Source organism: Arvicola amphibius, chromosome 2 (assembly GCF_903992535.2).
Source record: "Arvicola amphibius chromosome 2, mArvAmp1.2, whole genome shotgun sequence".
NCBI classification, from domain to species: domain Eukaryota; kingdom Metazoa; phylum Chordata; class Mammalia; order Rodentia; family Cricetidae; genus Arvicola; species Arvicola amphibius.
The window spans coordinates 75,433,019-75,443,731 of record NC_052048.2 but is presented as its reverse complement, the minus strand read 5'-3'; the positions used below and the strand labels follow the sequence as shown (position 1 = coordinate 75,443,731).

The window sequence follows — 10,713 nt, the reverse complement described above, 5'->3', positions numbered from 1 at the left end:
GAGAGACAGAGAGAGAGAAGAATAAAGAATTCTTCCATGCCTTTGCTTGGAAAAAATCCAACAAAGGGCCCAACACAATCCTGCCTCCCCTGATTCATGTGATTTGCTAGACGAGCCAACAGCCTGATGCAACTTCTGATTGGGACATGGAAATCTAAGTTCAGGTTGGGTCACCTGCTGTGGAAAGGGAGTGGAGGAAAGGAATTCCTGTTGTCTGCAACACCTGCCCTCGGACGATGCTGTGAGGGGATGCGGGACGCAGTCCGCGGCACCACAGGGATGGAGGAGACCGTCAGTATTGTCAAGTTCTCTGTTTTCTGACCAGTCGTGTGCAAAACCTTCGGGCCCTGCTGTTCCTCAAGGATGGGTGCCCAGGTTGTTTCCCCCGAGTGTCCCTTCTCTAGAAAGACACATTTCATAGAAGTGCAGAGATCAAACTGCCTGGGAGTTATTTTAAACACAAGTATTGCCAGACCTGGTGGCATAGGCTCAGGATTCCAGCCACTTGGGAGGCTGAGACAGGATCAAAACGTTCAAGGCCAGTCCAGGGCATAAGCCTGTGATCCCAGCACTCAAGGGGTGAAGGTGGGAGAATCAGGATGCAAGGCCAGTCTGGACTATAGTGAACCTAAGGGCAAGCTGAGGTCTATGAGACCCTGTCTTCTTGCTGCTGCTGCTGTTGGTGGTGGTGTTGGTTTCCAAAACAGGGTTTTACTGTGTAGCCCTGGCTGTCCTGGAACTCACTCTCTAGACCAGGCTAGCTTCGAATTCACAGAGCTCCTCCTGACTCTGCCTCTTGAGTGCTGGGAGTAAAGGTGTGTGCCACCACCTGAGGAAACACTGTCTTTAAGAATAAAGAGATAAATAAAAGTTCTGGACTGGAGAGATGGCTCAGCAGTTAAGAGAATTTCCTGGAGAGACAGTACCCTTCGTCCAGCTTAGGCGGAAGCTAAATTCCAGGTTACGACAGACAAGAAATGTCCTCTAACCTCAGCTGGTATAACAGAGACTTCAAATCGATGTTGGCTGAAAAGCCAGGCTTGGGCCAGCAGATGCCCAGTGGACAAGCAGAAGCGAGATAATTCTTCTGCCTTAATTCTGTGTCAGTCTGTGTGTCTTTAACTCTGGGTCAGATTTCTGCTCAGCTCCACTCATAAGCATGTTGACCACTTAAGGCTGTGTGTGTAAAGCTAATCATCCTCCCCTTCTGAGGCTGAGACCACAAGGTCCGGAGTAGCTAAGGCGTCTCTGACAGATCTCTGACTGTCAGCTTTGCCTGGTTCGAGCTAAAGAACAGCAAGCAGGAAACCTTCCGTTATTAAACTTGCCAGGAAGAGTAAGACCATAAAAATAGATCACCCCGTGATACAGCTGCTCCCATGATCGAAGGCAACAACTCCAGGATGGAAAGGAAACCCTGCTTTACCAAGTGATGCTTAATGTTGACTCTCAGCCACAGAATCCTCGCATCAACCTGGAGACAGCTCTCTGGGCACGACTGTGATGGAGTTTCTAGACTGGGTCATTGAGGCTGGATGACCCACATTAAAATGTGAGCAGTATCATCTCCTGGGCCAGGGTCCTAGGCTGAATAAAAGGAAGAAAGTGGGCTATTGAGATGCCTCAGTGCGTCAAGACACCTGCTGCCAAGCCTGACTACATGAAGTCAATCTCCAGCTTTTATGGAGGAAGCATTGGGGCGGCGAGCAAGAACTCAAGGTGTCGTCTGGTTGATTGTCTCCATTCTGGTCCTGCAAGGTGGCCCAAAGCTTCTTTAACATCATTGTCCCTTGAGGGGACCAGTCTGGTTTCCACAAGATGTCCCTTCTGCTCCGGGGTGCTCCTAGCTACCATTGTGGGTGACAGGCCTTTTCTGTGGGGTGGCCCAACCTGCAAGGAATCTACAGTAGCTACAGGCTTAGGTCAGTGACTTCTCTCGGCATCTTCAGCATTGAAGGGAGCTGAGTTGTGTTAGGGAGACACTCCATGTGTGGCGAACAGGCAGACCTGCAGCAGCAAGCAGGTGGCCAGAGCAGAGATGCCAGGCTTCCATCCATCTGAGGGTGCCATCTCTGCAGGATCTGCGCTCTCAGGATGTAAACTGCCAGACAAACATAAGCAAAGCGAAGAGATCCTGAAGGCATCCATCCCTCTGTGAAGCAGCATTTCCTTAGCACCCAACACCTATCTCCCCTGCCTCTGTGACTGTCCCCTCAACATCAGTATAAACAGAGCTGACATGATGATCGGTCAGACCACAGCTTGAGCATGGCAAATTGGCCACAAACTCTTCTCTTCCCTTTCCCTCCATCACCCTGGAGCTCACATAAGCACCCCTGAAGACAGGGCTGGAGCACTTGGTCCCTCTTGTCTAGGGGTGCAGCTTGGCTGACCTGCTGGCCTAAAGCTCACCACTACTTTTTGATTTTGAGGGTAACTGGTCCTATCTAGCTTGTGGAGACTCCCGTAAGTTAGGACTCCGGGACGGGAATGGCTGAGGCGCTACATTGTGCAGCACTGTCAGCAGAAGTGGGGAGGCCCGGCCCAGCATTGCTGTAGGAAGCCAGAGGTGTTTTCCGCTCAGGGACCTCCACTAAAGTAGAACCAGATCCCTGCCTATGCTGCAGAAAAGAATTTCAAAACAGAGAAGAGTGCAGCAAAGTGAGCGAGCTTATTAAGTGGAGATAAGGAGAGTTCGCGATTCACTTAAGCAGGATGTTTAGAGAGAGTGACTCACAGCAAAAGAACACCACACACCCAAGATAAGAGGGCTTTGCAGCAGCCAGAGCTGCAATTAGACATTTCAGAACGGCTTGGATATGCTCTGCAGCTAAGCTCTGTGTTTCAAAGGATCTAATTTCACAACAAGGTTTAATGATTAAGAGAAGCTTAAGGTTTAAGCAAATTTTAAAATTTAAGTAAAAATATAGGAACTGGCCAGGTATGGTGATTCACCCCTTCAAGGCCAGCACTCAGAAAGGATCTCTGTGAGTTGGAGGTCAATATAGCAAGTTCCAGGTGAGCCAGAACATACAGTATTTAAAAAAAATGTTACCCAGGATGGGGTGGCACATGTCTTTAATCCCAGCACTCGGGAGGCCGAGACAGGTGGGTCTCCATGAGTTCGAGGCCAACCTGGTTACAAAGTGAGTTCTAGGACAGGCTCCAAAGTGCCTGTCTCACAAAACTAAAAACAAAACATATTTTTGGGGGGCCTGCAAGAGCAGCGGGTGGCAGGGACAGGAAATGAATGGGATCAAGATACATACTGTGAAAGACACAAAGAATAAAAAAAAAAGATAATATATATGTTTATGTTTAATAAATGAATACAGGAACTAGCTCTCTCTCTCTCTCTAGCTCTCTCTCTCTCTCTCTCTCTCTCTCTCTCTCTCTCTCTCTCTCTCTCTCTCTCTCTCTCTCTCTCTCTCTCTCTCTCTTTCTCTAGGCATCTCCCTGGAGCTAGAGTTACAGCCTGATGTGAGAGCTAAGAATTGAACTCTGGTCTCCTGAAAGACCAGTATTCATTCTTAACCACTGAGCCATGCCTCCAGGCCTTGTTTTAAGGTTTTTATTGGGGGGGGGGGAGGGGGCTGGGCAAGTTCTCACTATGCAGCTTGACCTGGAACTCACTGTGGAGAGCAGGCTAGCCTCAAGCTTATAGAGGCCCACCTGCCTCGGCCTCGGATCTGAAGGCGCACACCACCATAACCAGCTCTTTCTTATCTTAAAGAACTCCGTTTTGTAAATGGAATCGGTAAGGCGATGCTTTGTTCAAGGATGAACAGGGAGCACTCATACAGTTAAACTCAAGACCGTGAGCATCGAGCATGGTGCCTCAACTTCAGCACCAACCCTGCTGTGAGGCACTGTCGCTTTTAGAAGCAGCCCTATTTATTGTCTTGAAGCCTCTGGATCCCAGATTCCAGAGTAAGGGGCTTCTGACTCTTCCATGTCTCTATAACTTTTCTTGTCTTAACAATGTTTTATTACGCCAGGAGGTGGGGGTGCACACCTTTAATCCACTTGGGAGGCAGAAGCAGGCAGATCTCAGTGAGTTCGAAACCAGCCTGGTCTACAAAACAAGTTTCAGGACAGGCAGAACCGTTACACAGAGAAACCCTGTCTGGGGGAGGGGGTGGAGTTTTTATTACATTTTAATGCACTTATTTTATGGAGGGCAGAGAACAGCTTCAGTCAGTCAGTCAGTTCTGACAGCCAGTCCTCTCCTTTCCCCGCATGGTCCCAGGGAGGGGACTCAGGTCATCAAGCTTGGCAGCAAGCACCTGTACCCACTCTCCACCCCATTTCCTGTCTATCCCACTCAGCGCTCCTGAGAAGGCTTCAGTTAGGACGCCTCTTGCTCCAGGTTATGGGATGGGGAGCTTGTGGGGGGGGGGGCAATACACAAACTCCCAATGTCTACCAAATAAACCGACTCCACTTACAACTCTTTGTGAAAAGGCTCAAGCTTGATGGTGCTCTCAAGCATGGGGAAACGGGGGGGAGGGTTAAGTTGTCTGGGAGGAAAACCAGGAATGTGTGAAAATAAAAGGAAAATTAGGGTAAAAATAACATGGGAGAATTTTCCAGAATGGCCTTCATAGGTGGCATGGGGAGTCTCCCTCAACATTGATCTGTTGTTGGGGAAGGTGAACATTAATCACGCTACATGAGCACCTAGAATAAGACTACATGTTCTCAGAAACCTTAGATAGAATACAGATAGGTAGATAGATAGATAGGTAGACACATACATACATACATACATACATACATATGTGCACACACTTGCACACACAAAACATACTCATACACACACAACACATAGGTAGGTAAACGAAAACAAATGGATCTTGAGGCCACAAACTGTGGCGGCCACATCTACACTTCGCCATTACAAGATGGCGCCGAATGCTGAAGTAAACAAGTATGTGGCGCGAACTTCTCGCGCCACATCTGCCTAGCAACAGGTTTCCACCAATCCTTTTCTGCCTCGTCACCTGATCAGTAGACACGCCCCGTCCTCCTGTATATAAGCCGCCACCCAGCCCGGCTCGGGGGGGGGGCCCCCTGCTTCCAGCTCTCCCTCAACCAAGCAGCGCTTCAATAAAGTGTGATCAGAGAAGGATCCTGTGTCAGTGGTGATCTTTCCCCGCTGGTCGGGGCTCGCTCGCCGCAACAAACTTGTTTTTGAAAAATGTATATGTACATATGTGTATATATATGTATATATATATATAATTTTCTTTTTCTTCTATCATTTATTATCATTTATCTATATGAGAACCTGCACCTGTTCTCAACTCCAGAAAAAGTTTCTGGAATTTGTTTATTTTTCTTATGTGTATACATGTATACCATGTCATGGGACTGCCCAAGGAGGTCAGAGGAGGATGTCAGGTGCTCTGGAACTAGAGTTATAAATGACTACGAGCACCTGGATGTGGATTCTAAGAGCCCAAACAAGGTCCTCTGCATGAGCAGCAAGTGTTCTTCATCTCTCGGCCAGCTCTCCAGCCCGAGGAATTCTTACTCCCATGAAAACACTCAACACTGCTTGCTCAATGTACCCTGCACCTTCTTTTCCTTCCTCAGGACACTGACTTTTAACTATCAACACCCGAGCTCTCTGAAATACAAGTTCTGGTTTTTGTGATTTGTTTTGTGCAGGTGATCCGACCAACAGCTTAAAGCATACGAGGCAAGCACTCTACCTATTGTACTTTATATGCAGTCTACGTGTGCGTATCTATATGGACATGTGAGAATTGTGTGTGCACTTATGTGTATGTGTCTTTGTGTGTGCACGTGTGTGTGTGTCATTTTTGAAGAGCTAGCAGACAAGGCTCTGAGGAGTGGGTTGTCCCCTGAAGCAGGGAGGGGTTCTGAAAATGGTTTTGTTTATCTTTTTAGACAGCACCTCCACTGTGTAGCCTGTGCTGGACTAAAACTCACAGCTGTAGCCAAGATGACCTTAAACTTTTGGTCTTCCTGCCTCTACATCCTAAATGCTTGAATTATGGGCATAGGCCTTCATTCCTGGCTCTCAAAATATATATATTTTTTTAAACAAGGAATATTTTATGAACTTGTGTGTCATTCTTGCATAGAGGCCATGCTAATCCTCTCTGTGTCGTTCCAATTTTAGCATGTGTGCTGCCAAAGCAAACACTCAAAATATATTTTCCAAAGTCCCCATATAAAATCCTTTACCTCACCATTTCTGAGTTTGAACTAATCCACAAATTTATTGAAAATAAGGCTAAATCAGGAGCTGGCTAGTACCAAGACAAACAAGGAAATAAGACAGTTTACACTAGAGGTAAACATGAGTGGCCATGGCTAGGATCACAGATTTAGGCTATTCAAATATTGTGTTTCAACATGAAAACAGGGGCCAGAGTCCATGGCCTCTCTGAAACTACTGCATACACCAAAAGCCTATGGCCTTCCTCCATAAAACTGTGACCCAGGTGACCTCCGGCAAGGAAAGTCGGGAATTTTACAGAGCTAGCCTAGGACTATAGGTGAGGTCAGTTCTTTCTGCACCGAAGTCAATAGGCCCTGGCAATCAACAGAACAATTTAGAGTTTGGCGAGGTTGTCTAGCAAGTTTTTGGAGTTTGTATGAAAAGAGACTAGGGCTTACTGTCTAACAACAGAAGAGGGTTGGCTTACACGTGTACAGTCAGGAGGTCTTATCCTGCCTGGCTCAGGGTCCAGATTTGACACCCATGCATGGCTTTAGCTAGCTACCCTGAAAGAGAACAGCATTAACTGAAGCACCCCGTGTTGCCTCCCACACAATTTGTTAGAGTTAATAGTTTGAGAACAGCCTTTTTCGGTCCCTCTAATTAGATAGTAAATCATGGGGTTCAGCAGGTCCTCCTCTGTTATTTCCTAGGCAGGTGGCTGATATGATCAGCAGGGCCCCATCTCAGGCACCGTAATGGCGCCTGGCCAGGCTGTCAGTGGGTTAGAGCAGGAATCTCATCAGTGTATGAGGATCCTGATATCAGATAGAGACTTCCTCATACACGCAATGGGTCATTAGGGTGGCAGATAAGTCTAACCACAGCGAGCCCTTTGAATTCCTTAACAACAGTGGAGAAACGCTGGCTTAAAAAAAAGAGGAGGGACAAGCCCTAGTTTTCTCCTTTGGATTGTATCTGGGATGTGTACCTGGATAATGCCAAGGTTCTCATAAGCTACAAAGGACAAGAAAATCTCAATCTCTCTCTCTCTCTCTCTCTTTCTCTCTCTCTCTCTCTCTCTCTCTCTCTCTCTCTCTCTCTCTCTCTCTCTCTCTCTCTCTCTCTCTCTCTCTCTCTCTCACACACACACACACACACACACACACACAGTCGCATGTTGGCCTTGAACTCACTGTATACCCAAGAATGTCTTTGAATTAGAATAATATTGGATTTTCACCTTCTTGCCCTCCTCTCCCAGGTGCTAGGATTCCAGGTGTGTGCAACCATGCCCTATTTTTACAGGGCTAGGGATCAAACCTGTCAATTGGAAGAGAAGCACTCTTCCAATTGAGCTACGTCCCTAGCCTAGGAAGAATATTTTCTGAGGCACAGGGGGTTTTGGCTGTGCCTGAACTTCTTATATAAGAAATTCCCAAGTGCTGTTCCCACCACAACCATCAGATGGTAAGACTTTATTGCCAAACACACTTTGGTTGCAGGACGTAAAGAAATTGCGCTGAATCTGAAATTTCCTCTCTGCTGGATAGCTTTCATAATGCCAACAAGTACTTAGCAGGCTTCTGGAGGAGAAATATCATCAGTGGATTTACCCAGCAGTAGATCCTGCACGCTACAATGCTAACCTGCCAGGCAAGATGTGCCCATTGGAGAAACAGTGGCATGACTTTTAGGGGCTGAACAACTGACTTCCGAGGACTGCTCCGTAAGTGGGAACTCGTGTCTAGTTCTGTAAGCCTGCCCAAAGCCCAGAATTAGGGAAGTCATAGGCCCTTGGGGGACCTACTAATGTTGTTTCCCTAAACGAACATGCTGTCAAACTGCCTTCTAAACATTTGTTTATACCTTTAGATTAGTGCTACTCCCAATCTTGGTCTGAGAAGCTTCTCTTTCCAGTGGGAACAAGTCAGTACAGAGACCCCTAACTGGTCCAAATGCTGAGAATAAGCGACTGTTGGGCACGGGACATCCATCTCAAGCCTCCCAAGCCCCAGGAAGTATAAGGAGTAGGGAGCAGAAAGTGTGGCAGAGCAAGAGGATGTGGAGGAATGCCAGGAGGTGTTCTCTTCCGGACATGCTGTGGCTACGGCACTCACGGGCTTGCGCTGCATTACCCGCACAAGACCAAGCCAGTCGATAATCCCAGCATGGATGGAGGCGAGGCCCAGCAGCCCCCACCTCTAGCTGAGGAGCTGTCTGCATTTGATGGCTGCTGGGGAGAGGAAGCTATTTTTCGTTAGAGATGTGGTCCCCGGTAAGATGCCCATGAGTGTGCAGGCAGTACTAGTGAAATTAGTGGGAGGAAGAGAAGCAGAGGAGGAAGAGGCCAAAGACTGGAGGAGCTGGTGTTGAGGGTGTCCAAAGGAAATGAAGTTGGAATGGCTGTAATAAGGAATCATCACATATTATCAAAAACTGTTTTTTAAAAAAGAAAGGTCCTTGGGCAGCTGAGGAGAGGGTGCCAGAAATGTACAGATCCTATTGCCATACTCATGAATATCTTGCATATCACCATAGAACCTTCACCTGGCATTGGATGGAGAAAATGACAGAGCCCCACATAGGAGCACCGGACTGAGCTCCCAAGGTCCCGATGAGGAGCAAAAGGAGGGAGATCATGAGCAAGGAAGTCAGGACCGTGAGGAGTGCGTTTACCCATTGAGACGGTGGGACAGATCTAACGGGAGACCACCAAGTCCAGTTGGAATGGGACTGATGGAACAGGGGACCAAACCGGACTCTCTGAATGTGGCTGACGGTGGAGGAGGACTGAGAAACCAAGGACAACGGCAATGAACATGAACTCTACAGCATGGACGGGCTCACTGTGAGCTTTGTCAGTTTGGTTGCTCACTTTCCTGGACTTAGGGGGAGCTGGGAGGACCTTGGACTTAACATAGTGAAGGGAACCCTGATGGCTCTTTGTCTTGGAGAGGGGTGGAGAGGGGGTATGGGTGGAAGGGAGGGGAGGGAAGGGGGAGGAGGAGGGAAGGAGATGGAAATCTTTAATAAAAAAATGAGGAAAAAAGAAAAAAAAAGAAATTTGTGCAGGCACAGTGGCTTGTGCCTCTAATCCCAGCACTCAGGAGGTAGAAGTGGGTTTGAGGCCAGCCTGGTTTACACAGTCAGATTCAGACCACCCAGGGCTACACAGTGAAACTCTGTCTTAAAGAAAGAAAGGAAAAAGAAAGAAAGAAAGAAAGAAAGAAAGAAAGAAAGAAAGAAAGAAAGAAAGAAAGGAAGGAAGAAAAAAAAACAGCAACAACAAAAACCAAGTAGTAACTGGACAGGAGAAGAGGGACCTTGAAACAGATGTCCAGCAACAGGTGCTTCGGAAGGCTCCAGAAAATTCTCAAACATGACAGTGTTGAGCTGAAGTGTGAGATGAGATTTGATGTCTACCACAGGCAGAGGGTGGAAAGTGTCTTGCACTCCACTGGCTGTCTGGTATAGCTCACAAAGAACCAAATACGGTACTGAAGTCGCCTGGCTCTCAGCCAGCTGCCTCGGAACACGGCCTTGCCGTCAGTGCTCTGGGTCCCAACCCCCATGGCTGCAATGTTAGAGGAGATGATGACAGCTGGGACTTCAGTACTGGTGCGGGGTTTCACAGGAATGCCACCGAAGATCCCTGGAAAACAAATTGCAGGATGTTCTCTTATGTAACAGAGGAGCGGCCAAAACTCACAGGTGCCAATTTCCCGGTGGACTGGCAGAGGAGGTCTATTTTGGTCACTCTACGCAAGGCCACAAAAAATCCTGGAAAATACAAATCTGTGTCAGCATTTGCTCCAGTTGGCAACCCAGGGCTGTGTCACTGGGACAAATGCATGCGATGTGACCTGTCTCGGATCCTACTTGGGTTCCCAGTTTGAAATAGTAGTTGATCAAGGAAAAGATGGGACAAGTTTCTTTCAGATGAGCAGTTAGAGCCTGGTAGCTTCACAGCTGCCCGCACAGGAAAGGAAATCCCTATTGTTGTTAGGCTTCATCACAACCTCCATCACTAGCCATATCAGGCTTACAAGAGAGCATCGTGAGGATTATAAGAGTTGAAATAAACAGAATTGCTAAGTGTAGAAAAAGACAAGTGAGCCACAGAGGTTACCACACTCACAATGCTAGAAGGCAGAGACAGGCAGATCCCTGGGACCTTCTAATTAGTCAGCCTAGACTAGTCAATAAGGGGGTGGGGGAGTGATTTTTTAAAAAATCAGACAGCCTCCAGACTCTGTACACATGAATATGGGGGCATGTACCCCCAATAAGAACACTCAACAAACTAGAAGTGTAAGGGTAGAGGGTATAGCCTCACCGTAATACAGAGCATCTGAAAACTAAACAGAAAAGGCTCATTATTTAATGGCCTCCAGCCCATTTCTGAGAGGTGGATTGAGGGAGTAGCAGAGCAGAGGGAAGAGGGAGGAGGGAGTGGGAGGAGAGGAGGGAGGTGAGGCTGTGATCAGGATGTAAAACAAATAAATTTAAAAAAAAAC

At 47.5% G+C, this 10,713-nt stretch overlaps 1 non-coding gene and 1 pseudogene across 1 annotated transcript; one reads left to right on the top strand and one right to left on the bottom strand.

The window, feature by feature from the left end:
- Window positions 1–6,068: 6,068 nt before the first annotated feature.
- LOC119808510 lies at window positions 6,069–6,175 on the bottom strand. Its single transcript, XR_005284450.1, has one exon. It is a non-coding gene; the product is annotated as a U6 spliceosomal RNA (small nuclear RNA).
- A 2,090-nt stretch (window positions 6,176–8,265) lies between these two features.
- Window positions 8,266–10,227, top strand: LOC119807189 (annotated as a pseudogene).
- The last annotated feature ends 486 nt before the right edge of the window (window positions 10,228–10,713 follow it).